The sequence below is a fragment of the Rattus norvegicus genome, chromosome 9 (genome assembly GCF_021556685.1).
Source record: "Rattus norvegicus strain SHRSP/BbbUtx chromosome 9, alternate assembly SHRSP_T2T, whole genome shotgun sequence".
Classification (NCBI taxonomy): Eukaryota; Metazoa; Chordata; class Mammalia; order Rodentia; family Muridae; genus Rattus; species Rattus norvegicus.
The window spans coordinates 24121855-24138760 of NC_141542.1; the positions used below are offsets into that span (position 1 = coordinate 24121855).

The following is a 16906-nucleotide window of genomic DNA, read 5'->3' on the forward strand; positions in this document are numbered from 1 at the left end:
CCCTATCCCTTCAATAGTGATTCTTCTTCTCCTTTAAAGGAAGGAGTGAAGCATCAGTATTTTGATCATCCTTCCTGAATTTGATTTGGTCTGTGAATCTTGGGGAATTCCAGCATTTGGGCTAATATCCACTTATCAATGAGTGCATACCATGTGTGTGTTTCTGTGATTGGGTTAACTCACTCAGGATGATATTTTCTTTTTTTTTGTTAACTTGAGTATTTCTTATATACATTTCGAGTGTTATTCCCTTTCCGGTTTCCAGGCAAACATCCCCCTCCCCCCTCCCCTTCCCCATAGGTAATGGATTCACAGTTTGCTTTTGGTGAAGGTAAGCTCCCCAAGAGGCTATCATTGCCAACGTTTTCCCTAGTCACCTTCTAGGAGGTCAACTGACTCCTAGGTGAGTCTTGGTTACACTGCTTCAGTTTTCTGTGGCTACACTGTCCAAATGGCACCCACTGGTCACACATGGCTATTTGAGATGAACTGAACTTAGAACTAAAATCTGCCTCTTTAGTCACAGCAGGCAAACCAGGAGGCAAACAGCCAGCCAGAATCCATAGCCAGAAACACAGCAGATATAGAATATTTCTATCATCTAGAAATTTCTCCTGAACAGCAGTGGTCTAGGTTCTTGGTGTCTGGTTTTTCCTTCAGGGAGAATTACTTACTGTACTAATATCCAAAGGTTAATTTTAAATCTACCCGAGTTCGTTGCTAGACCACGGAACAAAAGAATGACAGTGTATGCAGTTATGTAAAATGGTATGCAACAGTATTGACCACTGCATAATTATACTGCACTACTTTTGAATTCTTCAAAATTCAGGCCTTTTATTGATAGTTGTACAAAAATACATTATCCTAGAGTTGAGAAAATATACAGTATTTCATCTGGGTTTTTTTTTTTCATTGAGACTTTAATATTTTTGCATCTTTTCCTAGTATTGTTAGATTCTTTATAAGAGTTTTATTTTTTGGAGTTTTTTTTCTTTTCTTTTTTTTTTTTTTGCCAATCTGGTCAGTATTTGATGCCATTTCAATGTTCTCAGGATTTTGATGAAAATAATACTACAATGATAAAGTGATACTCATTTTCTTGAGCCATTTACATATGTATATACACACATATATGGGAAGTTATATATACATATTTCTATGCTATACTGTGTAGAATACAATTCTATTATACGTCAACATATACATTTTGCTCAATATGATTTCTGTGAATGTTATCAGTCATGGGGAAATATTAAGAGCCTGTATAAACATGGACAATATTTGCAGAATGCACATAAAATTGAAGATGGTATATAAGCAAAAATGTGAAGTATATCACTTACAGCTTTCATATCGAATGCACTTTAAAATTTTTAATAGATTAAAAAATTTAATCCATCTTTACCCAGTTTCTTGTTTTTTTTCGAAATGTGTCTCCTGGATGATTTGAATTATATATGCCGCTCAAGATCCTTTTAACAACAGTGACCTAATGCCTTAAATGTGTTTCTGATATTTCCATTCACTTGATCACTGTTCAATAATTGTACCAAGTTGATAACTGTACTTTCTTTTTTATCACTTTAAGAATGTAACTTTCATGTGTGAGTATACACTTTTGATCCTAACTCTTTGAAGGCATAAGCAGGTGGATCTGTTTTTTGAGGTCAACCTGGTCTATATAGGAAAACCCTATCTTAAAAAAAATCAATCAATAAATAAGCAAATATATAAAAAGAATTTAAAACATTTCTAATTAATATGAACACAACCACATCTTTAATAACAATTGATTTTTTATTGCAGATAATTCATATAATCAATTTACAAAATGTTACATAGTGTCATATGGGAACTCAATTTCATTGTAAAATAAACCTGCTTTTCTCTTTTAATTGGTTGCTCTTAGTTAACATTTTATACGCATATATAATTTATTCTGATTTTTCTCTCCCCACATTGTCTCATCCCCTCCCCTATGACTTCAACATATACAGTTTTCTAAATTTAGGATTTCCAATGTCTGATTTCTCTTTTAATTATTATACATTCCTTTACTTTTCCATCTATAGTTTATGATATCTTAATAAGAAACCCATTCTGTCATTAGCACTCTCTGTGCTTGGTAGGAGACATTCACAGTCTTCAGTAGCTTGCCATCAGTGCAGGAAATGACATCGAGCTCTCTCTCTGTTTCTGTCTCTCTCTATCTCTGTCTCTCTGTCTCTGTCTCCCTCTCTGTCTCTGTCTCCCTCTCTGTCTCTTCTGTCTCTTCTGTCTCTCTGTCTCTCTCTCCATCCCCCCTGCAACTGTTTTGTTTTCTAATACAAGGTCTCACACTTTAGTCTAGCCTTGAAGTCAAGGCAATCCACCTACCTCAGCCTTGTGAGTGTTGGGATTCCAGGCATACACCATGTTGCCCAGTGAATTTTGTGACTCTCATACACCCCTTTACCATTTCTGAATTATTTTTAATATTGCTGTGACCCTTTTCTTGCTTCTAGATGTAGATACATTAACTGATTAGAAGGTTTTATTTTTAAAGATTTATTTATTTCTGTACATGAGCACTCTGTTTGCGAGTGTGCCTGCATGTCAGAAGAGAGCTTCAGACAGAAGAGGGCATTGGATCCCACTACAGATAGTTGTCACCATGTGGTTGCTGGGAATTGAACTTGGGAGCAATGGAGAAGCAGCGCTCTTAACCACCAAGCCATCTCTCCAGCCTGATAAAAAAGATTTTAACTTTCATTCTTTTCGTGTTTGTTTGCAATCTTTCTTCTTGACAACACTGTAATGGAATGTCCAAATGGTGATTAGTGGCGGTTGGTAGAAGGAGCCATATGTGTGAGGGGCTGGCAACAAGGTGCAGAGCCAAGACCATGGCCCTGAGCACTGAGGCTCACCTGCTGGATGTGGGCTCTCAGCCCCATCAGGATGCCTTCAGGTGAGGACAGCAGGTGGTGGCTTGTGCCCTGCTGAGCCGGCCTAGGAGAGTGGCAACCACAATCGCCATGCCCAAGCCTCAAGCCTGGGGCAGCTGGATGCTCCTGCTGTGATGGCCGCTGGTTGGTCACCGTGGGCCTGGAGGACCGAAGAAGCCGCCCCGGCCTCTGCCAAGCCCTGAGAGGGGACTGACTGGCCTGAGCAGAGCCCGGAGCTCCACACCACACGCCTCCCCGTGTCCTGCCTCCCGGTGTTGTCTGCGCCACCGAGTGGGCACACGTGTCCTTCCCACCCCGCAGCTCGACCGCGCCCGAGCCGGGCCTCAGGGCACGCGGAGCTCGTCGGTGAGCGCGGGGCCTGAGGGGACCGGGCGCGCGTTATATTTGGCGCCCGCAGCAGCGCGTGTGCCTGGGCGAGTTTTCCTTCCGCGTGTGCCAGCAGCCGGGGCGCCTCCGCCCAAGCTGACTCCTCTCTCTTCCTCTCCGACCCCGGCAGGGCCCAGAGGTGATTCTGCCTGCACGATGTCCTCCTTCCTGGAGACGAGCTCTTCGCAGGCGCCACGTCGCGAACAAAAAGAGAAAAGAAAAAAAGAAAAGAAAAATCAGAAGAAGCTGACAGAGAAGGGGGCGGTAACGGGGTTGGGGGTCACCTCGGCCACGGGAGGGCGCGCTAAGACAGTGGCGGGGTTTCCAACGGCGACTCCACCCTTGCAGTTTCCAGGGAAGAACCCGAGGCTAGTCCTGCCAGGGGACCTGGAGGCCTGGCGCCCGCGCGGACCACTGCCGACCTCCGGTCTGCTCCCCAGGGACAGCAAGCCTCAAGCAGGGCGGGCTGCACCTTAAGAGCAGCATCATCAAGGTAGGTAGGAGACCCGCGTCCCTCCTTAGGCTCCTTCTGGGCAGCCCCCACCCCCGCCCTGGGAAAGCAGTGGCAAAGGAGGCAATGCAAAGTGAGCCCATTGGGTAGGGGAAGGGAGTGTTCAGGGATGTATGGAGAGCTGAAGCAGGGATTGGAAAGCCTATGGCATTGGGAAAGAGTGGAGAGGTGCTCTGGAGTGTGCATGAGAGCTGTGCTCTGACATCCCCAGAGCAACTTGGGGCTGTCACACCTCTCCAGTTGATGTGGAATTAAATGGCCTGTACCTGCCAGGGCAGGACAGGCTTTTCAGAGGCAGCTTAGCCTGGTGGCACACTCCCTGTAATGTTTCTATTGTATGTTAAAGGACAGGGATCATGGGAAAATATTTCCTTAAAACCTCAGGCAATGAATTTTTATTTAATAGATTTCTTCTGATCTACTTTGTAATTGGTTGCCCCTTGCAAGAGATTGTATTTGGAGGATGTAAAATACCCTCCTTCAATTACTCGGAAAAAGGGGACATAAACAGAGATTTCCTCTTTTTTAGCCTCCAAAGCTCTGAGAGATTACAGTTCTGCATGATTTAATTCTTTCCTGCCTGCTATAAGCAGACCTCCAGATCAGCAAGTTCCTTTGGAATGGTTTTGCTTGTTTTTGTTTATTTTCCATGGTGCTGATTAGAAAGCCATGAATTGTTTTGTGAATTTTAAATTTCAAGAGGTGACACCCAGAGTTTATGGTGGTTTCCTTCACACATTGCAGTGTAGTTGCAGCATAAAAAAAATACTTCTTGTGACAAGAACAGGAAAAAGAAAGTTGATGAGCTAAGAAAAGAGGAGCCTTGAACCAGATCAGCCATTTGGCTTCCTCAAATATGGAGCAAGCATGGAATGTGGCTTTTTCAGAATCGAGGGGGTTTTTACGATTGGGCAGTGAATGCTGTGTGGTGCTAACCCGTCCCTTTTGTCGCTGACATCCCTTAGGAGACAGGTCAGAATGTGCCAACAGCACAGAGTTGGCACTGGTGGTATTTGAACTCAGAAGTGCTCAGGAACTGTGAAAGTTTCTCTGTTATCACCCTGGAGCCATCTAGTGAAATGGACCACTGTGATGCTGTGTAAGAGGCCATTGTGAGGGCTGGAGAGATGGCTCAGTGGGTAAGAGCACCAAGTGTTCCTCCAGAGGTTCTGAATTCAAATCCCAGCAACCACATGGTGGCTCACAACCATCTGTAAGGAGTACTGATGCCCTCTTCAGGTGTGTCTGAAGACAGGTGCATTGTCTCACATATAAATAAATAAATCTTACAAAAGATTGTCATTACTGCAGTTTCTACGTAGAGAGGGCACAGTTGAAGGGCTTAAAGATCAAGTACATTGCCTGTCTTTAAAGATCAAGTGTATCACCTAACTTTTAAACCAAGAAATGTAGTGTCTTTTTTGCTGCTTCTGTATCTTTCAGTGATGTATCTTTTCTCCTATTACGTCGTTTGTTTCCATGATAGTTGTTTTCAAGTGAATGTGATTATTGATCCTATTTGCAGAGCCATTCAATATTTCTGTTTTCATTGGTTAAATATTTGTGGTGAATTTGCTTTGTGATATCAGTTAAATGTACGTGAAAATTTTAGAGAGTATACCGGTTTGGGAAATTATAACAACTTTCCCCTCAAGTGGTGGCCTGTTTACATATTTAAAGGACTGGAATTTATTACCATCCATAGCAGGATTGATAGGGAAGCACAATGGACAGCAACAGTGTTGTTCCCTTTGACAGTTGTGGGAGCCAAGAAAGAAGTGTGAGTTGCCTGTTTGTGTCTTACAAAACTGAGACTGAGTATCATTACTGTAGAAGCCCATGGAAAAAATGATGAAGTTTTCAGAAATCACCAGTTAAAGAAATGGTGGTATTGGTGGGGGAGGGCCCAGGAGCGGCAGGACCTCTGCGCCTGAGACACTGCCGGAACCTGAAGGGACAGACCGGATAAACAGTTCTCTGCACCCAAATCCCGTGGGAGGGAGAGCTAAACCTTCAGAGAGGCAGACACGCCTGGGAAACCAGAAGAGACTACACTCTGCACACATCTCTGATGCCAGAGGAAAACACCAAACGCCATCTGGAACCCTGGTGCACAGAGGCTCCTGGAAAGGGCGGCACAGATCTTCCTGGTTGCTGCCCCGCGGAGAGCTCGTAGTCTGCACCCCATGAGCAAACTTGAGCCTCGGGACCACAGGTAATGCCAAATTTTCCGCTGCAAGTGACCTGCGTGGTGAACACCAGACACAGGCCCACAGGAACAGCTGAAGGCCTGTAGATAGGGAAAACTACACGCCCGAAAGCAGAACACTCTGTCCACATAACTGGCTGAAAGAAAACAGGAAAACAGGTCTACAGCACTCCTGACACACAGGCTTATAGGACAGTCTAGCCACTGTAAGAAATAGCAGAACAAAGTAACACTAGAGATAATCTGATGGCGAGAGTCAAGCGCAGGAACCCAAGCAACAGAAACCAAGACTACATGGCATCATCGGAGCCCAATTCTCCCACCAAAGCAAATACGGAATATCCAAACACACCAGAAAAGCAAGAACTAGTTTCAAAATCATATTTGATCATGATGCTGGAGGACTTCAAGAAAGACATGAAGAACTCCCTTAGAGAACAAGTAGAAGCCTACAGAGAGGAATCGCAAAAATCCCTGTAAGAATTCCAGGAAAACATAAATAAACAAGTAGAAGCCCATAGAGAGGAGTCACAAAAATCCCTGAAAGGATTCCAGGAAATCATAAATAAACAAGTAGAAGCCCATAGAGAGGAGTCACAAAAATCCCTGAAAGAGTTCCAGGAAAACACAAACAGTTGAAGGAATTAAAAATGGAAATAGAAGGAATCAAGAAGGAACACATGGAAACAACCCTGGATATAGAAAACCAAAAGAAGAGACAAGGAGCTGTAAATACGAGCTTCACCAACAGAATACAAGAGATGGAAGGGAGAATCTCAGGAGCAGAAGATTCCATAGAAATCATTGACTCAACTGTCAAAGATAATGTAAAGCAGAAAAACCTACTGGTCCAAAACATACAGGAAATCCAGGACTCAATGAGAAGATCAAACCTAAGGATAATAGGTATAGAAGAGAGTGAAGACTCCCAGCTCAAAGGACCAGTAAATATCTTCAACAAAATCATAGAAGAAAACTTCCCTAACCTAACAAAGGAGATACCCATAGGCATATAAGAAGTCTACAGAACTCCAAATAGTTTGGACCAGAAAAAAAACACCACCCGTCACATAATAGTCAAAACACCAAACGCACAAAATAAAGAAAGAATATTAAAAGCAGTAAGGGAAAAAGGTCAAGTAACATATAAAGGCAGACCTATCAGAATTACACCAGACTTTTCGCCAGAAACTATGAAAGCCAGAAGATCCTGGACAGACGTCACACAGACACTAAGAGAACACAAATGCAAACCCAGGTTACTGTATCCTAGAAAACTCTCAATTAACATAGATGGAGAAACCAAGATATTCCATAACAAAACCAAATTTACACAATATCTTTCTACAAATCTAGCACTACAAAGGATAATAAATGGTAAAGCCCAACACAAGGAGGCAAGCTATACCCTAGAAGAAGCAAGAAACTAATCTTCTTGGCAACAAAACAAAGAGAAGAAAAGCACACAAACATAACCTCACATCCAAATATGAATATAACAGGAAGCAATAATCACTATTCCTTAATATCTCTCAACATCAATGGCCTCAACTCCCCAATAAAAAGACATAGGTTAACAAACTGGATACGCAATGAGGACCCTGCATTCTGCTGCCTACAGGAAACACACTTCAGAGACAAAGACAGAAACTACCTCAGAGTGAAAGGCTGGAAAACAACTTTCCAAGCAAATGGTCAGAAGAAGCAAGCTGGAGTAGCCATTCTAATATCAAATAAAATCTATTTTCAACTAAAATTCATCAAAAAAGATAAGGAAGGACACTTCATATTCATCAAAGGAAAAATCCACCAAGATGAACTCTCAATCCTAAATATCTATGCCCCAAATACAAGGGCACCTACATACGTAAATGTATGAGCTTACTAAAGCTCAAAACATACATTGCACCTCACACAATAATAGTAGGAGACTTCAACACCCCACTCTCATCAATGGACAGATCATGGAAACAGAAATTAAACAGAGACGTAGACAGACTAAGAGAAGTCATGAGCCAAATGGACTTAACAGATATTTATAGAACATTCTATCCTAAAGCAAAAGGATATACCTTCTTCTCAGCTCCTCATGGTACTTTCTCCAAAATTGACCATATAATTGGTCAAAAAACGGGCCTCAACTGGTACAGAAAGATAGAAATAATCCCATGCGTGCTATCGGACCACCACGGCCTAAAACTAGTCTTCAATAAAAATAAGGGAAGAATGCACACATATACGTGGAAATTGAACAATGCTCTACTCAATGATAACCTGGTCAAGGAAGAAATAAAGAAAGAAATTAAAGACTGTTTAGAATTTAATGAAAATGAAGGTACAACATACCCAAACTTATGGGACACAATGAAAGCTGTGCTAAGAGGAAAACTCATAGCGCTGAGTGCCTGCAGAAAGGAACAGGAAAGAGCATATGTCAGCAGCTTGACAGCACACCTGAAAGCTCTAGAACAAAAAGGAGCAAATACACCCAGGAGGAGTAGAAGGCAGGAAATAATCAAACTCAGAGCTGAAATCAACCAAGTAGAAACAAAAAGGACAATAGAAAGAATCAACAGAACCAAAAGTTGATTCTTTGAGAAAATCAACAATATAGATAACCCATTAGCCAGACTAACGAGAGGACACAGAGAGTGTATCAAAATTAACAAAATCAGAAATGAAAAGGGAGACATAACTACAGATTCAGAGGAAATTCAAAAAATCATCAGATCTTACTATAAAAGCCTATATTCAACAAAACTTGAAAATCTGGAGGAAATGGACAATTTCCTAGACAGATACCAGGTACCGAAGTTAAATCAGGAACAGATAAACCAGTTAAACAACCCCATAACTCCTAAGGAAATAGAAGCAGTCATTAAAGGTCTCCCAACCAAAAAGAGCCCAGGTCCAGACGGGTTTAGTGCAGAATTCTATCAGACCTTCATAGAAGACCTCATACCAATATTATCCAAACTATTCCACAAAATTGAAACAGATGGAGCCCTACCGAATTCCTTCTATGAAGCCACAATTACTCTTATACCTAAACCACACAAAGACCCAACAAAGAAAGAGAACTTCAGACCAATTTCCCTTATGAATATCGACGCAAAAATACTCAATAAAATTCTGGCAAACCGAATCCAAGAGCACATCAAAACAATCATCCACCATGATCAAGTAGGCTTCATCCCAGGCATGCAGGGATGGTTTAATATACGAAAAACCATCAACGTGATCCATTATATAAACAAACTGAAAGAACAAAACCACATGATCATTTCATTAGATGCTGAGAAAGCATTTGACAAAATTCAACACCCCTTCATGATAAAAGTCCTGGAAAGAATAGGAATTCAAGGCCCATACCTAAACATAGTAAAAGCCATATACAGCAAACCAGTTGCTAACATTAAACTAAATGGAGAGAAACTTGAACTAATCCCACTAAAATCAGGGACTGGACAAGGCTGCCCACTCTCTCCCTACTTATTCAATATAGTTCTTGAAGTTCTAGCCAGAGCAATCAGACAACAAAAGGAGGTCAAGGGGATACAGATCAGAAAAGAAGAAGTCAAAATATCACTATTTGCTGATGATATGATAGTATATTTAAGTGATATCAAAAGTTCCACCAGAGAACTACTAAAGCTGATAAACAACTTCAGCAAAGTGGCTGGGTATAAAATTAACTCAAATAAATCAGTAGCCTTCCTCTACACAAAAGAGAAACAAGCCGAGAAAGAAATTAGGGAAACGACACCCTTCCTAATAGACCCAAATAATATAAAGTACCTCGGTGTGACTTTAACCAAGCAAGTAAAAGATTTGTACAATAAGAACTTCAAGACTCTGAAGAAAGAAATTGAAGAAGTCCTCAGAAAATGGAAAGATCTCCCATGCTCATGGATTGGCAGGATTAATGTAGTAAAAATGGCCATTTTACCAAAAGCGATCTACAGATTCAATGCAATCCCCATCAAAATACCAATCCAATTCAAAAACCCAGGATAGCTAAAACTATCCTCAACAATAAAAGGACTTCAGGGGGAATCACTATCCCTGAACTCAAGCAGTATAACAGAGTAATAGTGATAAAAACTGCATGGTATTGGTACAGAGACAGACAGATACACCAATGGAACAGAATTGAAGACCCAGAAATGAACCCACACACCTATGGGCACTTGATTTTTGACAAAGAAGCCAAAACCATCCAATGGAAAAAAGATAGCATTTTCAGGATATGGTGTTGGTTCAACTGGAGGTCAACATGTAGAAGAATGCAGATCCATCCATGCATATCACCCTGTACAAAGCTTAAGTCCAAGTGGATCAAGGACCTCCACATCAAACCAGATACACTCAAACTAATAGAAGAAAAACTAGGGAAGCATCTGGAACACATGTGCACTGGAAAAAATTTCCTGAGCAAAACAGCAATGGCTTATGCTCTAAGATCAAGAATCGACAAATGGGATCTCATAAAACTGCAAAGCTTCTGTAAGGCAAAGGATCCTCTGGTTAGGACAAAACGGATTGTGAAAAGATCTTTACCAATCCTACAACAGATAGAAGCCTTATATCCAAAATATACAAAGAACTCAAGAAGTTAGACCGCAGGGAGACAAATAACCCTATTAAAAAATGGGGTTCAGAGCTAAACAAAGAATTCACAGCTGAGGAATGCCGAATGTCTGAGAAACACCTAAAGAAATGTTCAACATCTTTAGTCATAAGGGAAATGCAAATCAAAACAACCCTGACATTTCACCTCACACCAGTGAGAATGGCTAAGATCAAAAACTCAGGTGACAGCAGATGCTGGCGAGGATGTGGAGAAAGAGGAACACTCCTCCATTGTTGGTGGGATTGCAGACTGGTACAACCATTCTGGAAATCAGTCTGGAGGTTCCTCAGAAAATTGGACATTGAACTGCCTGGGGATCCAGCTACACCTCTCTTGGGCATATACCCAAAAGATGCCCCAACATATAAAAAAGACACGTGCTCCACTATGTTCATTGCAGCCTTATTTATAATAGCCAGAAGCTAGAAAGAACCCAGATACCCTTCAACAGAGGAATGGATACAGAAAATGTGGTACATCTACACAATGGAATATTACTCAGCTATCAAAAACAATGACTTTATGAAATTCGTAGGCAAATGGTTGGAACTGGAAAGTATCATCCTGAGTGAGGTAACCCACTCACAGAAAAACACACATGGTATGCACTCATTGATAAGTGGCTATTAGCTATTAGCCCAAATGCTTGAATTACCCTAGATGCCTAGAACAAATGAAACTCAAGACAGATGATCAAAATGTGAATGCTTCACTCCTTCTTTAAAAGGGGAACAAGAATTCCCTTGGCAGGGAATAGAGAGGCAAAGATTAAAACAGACACAGAAGGAACACCCATTCAGAGCCTGCCCCACATGTGGCCCATACATATACAGCCATCCAATTAGACAAGATGGATGAAGCAAAGAAGTGCTGGCCGACAGGAGCCAGATGTAGATCTCTCCCAAGAGACACAGTCAGAATACAGCAAACACAGAGGCGTATGCCAGCAGCAAACCACTGAATTGAGAATAGGACCCTCGTTGAAGGAATCAGAGAAAGAACTGGAAGAGCTTGAAGGGGCTCGAGACCCCATATGTACAACAATGCCAAGCAACCAGAGCTTCCAGGGACTAAGCCACTACCTAAAGACTATACATGGACTGAACCTGGACTCTGACCTCATAGGTAGCAATGGATATCCTAGTAAGAAGACCAGTGGAAGGGGAAGCCCTTGATCCTGCTAAGACTGAACCCCCAGTGAACTAGATTGTTGTGGGGAGGGCGGCAATGGGGGGAGGGTTGGGAGGGGAACACCCATGAAGAAGGGGAAGGGGGAGGGGGATGTTTGCCCGGAAACCAAGAAAGGGAATAATACTCAAAATGTATATAAGAAATACTCAAGTTTAAAAAAAAAGAAATGGTGGTTTTGCCTATATTGAATTCTGAGTTTCAAAATTATGGTTCATTTTTCTTCATTCCTTAATTAAGCTTTTTATTAAGTTTTTGATTCACCATTACTCCCTTAGATGCACAGTGCTAGGATCGTAGTAGGTGCTCAATAAATCTCTGACCATCGGGGCAGAGGAATGATAAGAAAGTATGTATTTTCTGTAAGTTCTGTCAGTTTCGGGAACAGGTGGTTTTAGGCGTACCAGTCATAGCTTGGTATCTTGTCCCACACAAGACAACTTGACAGAATCCCCTTTCTGGCCATTATGTTCAACTTCTTTTTCTCTTAATCATTCTTGAAAATCATGGAAGTAATGTGGAAAATTGATACTACCTGCAGAATAGCAAAAAAGGCCAGTCTAGATAGGTAAGCAGTTATGTTTCTCCATGAGCTGACATCTTAAAACATCTAGATTTTAGGAATTTGGTGTTGTGTTTTCCAAAGATACATCTTATAACATACACATAACATCGTAATAGAATAAAGGAATCTTTTGATTTAGCACCAAATTCCATAAAGCAATGACTACTGCACAGCTCTCTTGGCCATATGAATTACAGAAATTATATTTCACTTTTTTAAAGAAATAATGAAAGTACTTAAGGTTGAAAAAAGCCCATTGGAAAAGGTCCCTATGGTGTTTCTCTTTGGTTTCTTGTGCTCTTTCTAGAGGACAACTTTAAGAAGTCAGTGCAGCCAGGTTGTCATTGTGGTCAGGCAGTCATGAGCAGATGGTTAAGTGATGTGCTAGGGCCCCATAGGCCAGTGAGCCCAGCTGAAGAGGACACACTAGGCAATGAGCCTGACTGAAGAGCAGAGGCCAGGCAGTGAGCCTGACTGAAGAGCACAGGCTAGCCAGTGAGCCTGACTGAAGAGCAGAGGCTAGCCAGTGAGCCTGACTGAAGAGCACAGGCTAGCCAGTGAGCCTGACTGTAGAGCACAGGCTAGCCAGTGAGCCTTACTGAAGAGTAGAGGCTAGCCAGTGAACCTGACTGAAGAGCTGAGGCTAGCCAGTGAGCCAGGCTGAAGGCTGAAGAGCAGTGATTTTAACCTTTATTTTTAAGTTCTTCAGTTTTCCTAAAATTTCTACAAAAGTTTGCCTCCATAAAGTTTGGTTTAAAAGGTTCTCCTTGCTCTCTTCTTCTTATCTCCTTTCCTCTTGCTCTTATGGCACAATAATTTCCTTACTCTCAATGCCTTACTCTCAACGCTATGCCTTTACTTCTAAGTTCTTCTTGAGATCTGTTCTCTTCAGTTCAGTTCTGTCTAAAAAGATTCTCTCTCTTTATCCTCAGCATTTGTATATCTTTCTGAACACAGCATCACTTGGTGAAAAGTTCACCACAAGTTTGCACAGGAATTCAAATCATAAGTTGGATAATCAGTTTACGACAGAGAATGTTTACATGCACATCCATGAAGAGTAAACATCAGGATAAGCCATCACCATCTGTCACTGGCTCTGCACGTTCATGGAGAGTTAAAAACTGTAATTTTTATGAGAAAAGAATAAGCAAAATTACCTATAGGCAAATTTAGTCAATTATTTATGTTCAGTCCTTGTACCTATAGTAAATAATTAGTTCTCTTTTTATGAACCTTGGTTAATTGGTTTATACTCTCTTAGAATGGGCTCTAATTTGTAGATGCCTGCTTGGTATTGCAGAAGCAATTCACTCATGACACTTTAAGAATGGCAGGGTTCTCAATGCAATTTTGATTACCAGAAAGAACATAATAGCAGTCCTATTATAAAAGCTTAAAATTACTAATCTAATTTTAGGAATTCTTATAGAACCATCATTAGGAAGTAAGAAATCATCTATTTGTATATACATCATCACTCCAAGACAATACATCTTCGTTGCTCTGTGGTGATCTGCTCAAAAGAGTGGGGTAAAGAGTATGACAAATACAGAGGCAGATGCTTGCAGCCAACCATTCATCTGAGAGCAGGGTCCCGAATGGAGGAGTAAGAGAAAGGATTGAGGGAGCTGAAGGGGTTTACAGCCCCATAAGAACAACACTAAAAAACACCCAGAGCTCCCAGGGCTGAAACCACCATCCAAAGAGTACACATGGACAGACCCGTGGCTACAGCTGCATATGTAGAAGAGGATGGCCTTCTTGGGCACAAATGGGAGGAGAAGCCCTTGGTCTTGTCAAGGCTTGATGCCCCAGTGTAGGGGAATCCAGAACAGGGAGGCAGGTAGACCTGGATGTTTCGGTGGGTGTGGTAAGACCCTTATAGTAGAAGGGGGAGGCGTGTTATAAGGGTTTTTTTGGATGGGAAACCAGGAAAAGGGATAATATTTGAAATGTAACAAAAGCCCTCTCTGGGGATGGACAGCAGCTAAGGTGCTCTGAACCCCTACTTCCCTGCTGCCTCCCTTTGATCGCGATTGTGGTGCATGGTGTCAGCCTGGGACTCCCCATGGGCTGCTGCTGGAACTGGTCCTGGCGTTCAGGGCCAAGAGCATGATGAGCAAGGAGCACATGGTTTGTCCCGATTCAGAGCAGGGCCAGTGGCCTCCAGAGGACAAGCACAGCTTCCTATACGATCATGAGGTATTCCTGGGCAAGGAGGACTCCAAGACCTTTGATAGCTAATCCTGGACGAGAGCAGGAGAGGCTGGGGAAAATTGTTGATCCAATTGACAATGATGGAGGTGGCCTTGTTACTATTGAAGTCCTGAAAGTTTGGATCAAACAGGTACAGAAAATATATATCTAACAAAATGTGACTAAACTCTGGAAGGATTATGATAGGGACATAGAGGAAAAGATCTCCTGGGAAGAATACAAGCAGGCCACCTATGGCTACTACCTGGGAAACCTTGCTGAATTCCAAGATAGCTCTGATCATCACAACTTTAAAAAGATGCCTCCACGAGATGAGAGGAGGTTTAAGGCCTTGACGGTGACCTGACAGCTACTCAGGACGGGTTCATTGCTTTTCTACACTAAGAGCATTTAGAACATATGAAGGAGATTGTAGTTCTGGAAACCCTGAAGGATATCGACAAGAACAGGGATGGTTTTGTGGACTAGGATGAGTACATTGTGGACATCTTTTTCCCATGAGGACAATTGCCCTGAGACAGACTGGGTTTTGTCTGGGGAGCAGTTCAATGATTTCCCAGATCTGAACAAGGATGGGAAGCTGGAGTAGGATGAGATTCTCCATTGGATCCTCCCTCAGGACTATGACCATGCACAAGCTGAGGCCCAGCATCTGGTATATGAGTCAGATAAAAACAAGGATGAGATGCTGACCAAGGAGGAGATTCTACACAACTGGACCATGTTTGTGGGAAGCCATGCCACCAATTACAGGGAAGATCTTACCAAAAATCATGATGATCTTTGAAAGAAACTCAGCCTCATGTGGCCAACAGTCACATGCTTTCTACGGTTATTCTGGGTGATTGCTATATTTGTCAAGTATATAGCAGTTGTGTCCCTAAACAATGAGAAACCTTTCTAAAGCTCAAAAAAATCATACATTGCACCAAACAATAATAGTAGGAGATTTAAACACCCCACTTTCATCAATGAACAGATCAGGGAAACAGAAATTAAACAGAGACATAGAAAGACTATCAGAAGTTATGAAACAAATGGATTTAACATATATTTATAGAAAATTCCACCCTAAAACCAAAGGATATACCTTCTTCACAGTATCTCATGGTAACTTCTCCAAAATTGACCATATAATCGGTCACAAAACAAGCCTCAACAGGTACAGGAAGATAGAAATAATCCCATGCATCCTTTCAAAAACCACGGACTAAGGCTGCTGATCAATAACAACAAATAGGACAGAAAGCCCACATATACATGGAAGTTGAAGTCAATGAATACTTGGTCATTGGAGACATAAGAAAGAAATTAAAGATTTCTTAGAAGTTAATGAAAATGAAGATACAACTTACCGAAACTTATGGGACACAATAAAAGCAATGCTAAGAGGAAAACTCACAGCTCCGAGTGCCTGCAAAAAGAAACAAGAGAGAGCATATGTCAGCAGCTTGACAGCACACCTCAAAGCTCTAGAAAAAGAATTAAATAAACCCTAGAGGAGTAGAAGGCAGGAAATAATCAAACTCAGGGCTGAAATCAAACAAGAAGAAACAAAACCGAGTATTAAAAGAATCAGCAAACCCAGGAGCTGGTTCTTTGAGAAAATCAACAAGATAAATAAACACTTAGCCATACTAACCAGAGGTTACAGAAAGTGTATCCAAATTAATAAAATCAGAAATAAAAGGGAGACATAACAACAAAATCTGAAGAAATTAAGAAGATCATCAGATCCTACTACAAAAACATATATTCAACAAAACTGGAAAATGTGGAGGAAATGGACAATTTTCTATACAGATACTAGGTACCACAGTTAAATCAGGAACAAATAAACCATCGAAACAACCCCATAACTCATAAAGAAATAGAAACTGTTATTAAACATCTTTCATCCAAAAAGAGCCCAGGACCAGATGGATTTACTGCAGAATTCTATCAGATCTTCATAGAAGACTTCATACCAATATTGTCCAAACTATTCCGCAAAATAGAAACAGACAGAGCACTACCAAATTCCTTCCATGAAGCCACAATTACTCTTATACCTGAACCACACAAAGATACAACAAAGATAGAGAAATTCAGACCAATTTCCTTTATGAATATTGATGCAAAAATGCTCAATAAAATTCTTGCAAACTGAATCCAAGAACACATCCAAACAATCATCCATCATGATCAAGTAGACCTCATGGCAAGGATGCAGGGATGGTCTAATATACAGAAATCCATCAACGAAATTCATCATATAAACAAACTC

The 16906-nt window shown here is 41.4% G+C and overlaps 1 protein-coding gene and 1 pseudogene across 2 annotated transcripts in view; both read left to right on the forward strand.

Moving 5' to 3' along the window:
* The first annotated feature begins 3649 nt into the window (after positions 1-3649).
* The window catches only part of LOC148003557 (disks large homolog 5-like), a 100215-nt gene continuing 86958 nt past the window's right edge, over positions 3650-16906 (forward strand). The window contains exon 1 of one of the 2 annotated variants that reach the window (XM_087568822.1): positions 3650-3807. The gene's annotated coding sequence lies outside the window, so the exon portion shown is untranslated. The remainder of the gene's footprint in view (positions 3808-16906) is intronic. The other variant, XM_087568817.1, reaches the window with a different exon arrangement.
* On the forward strand, positions 5552-15427 carry LOC148003558 (reticulocalbin-1 pseudogene; annotated as a pseudogene).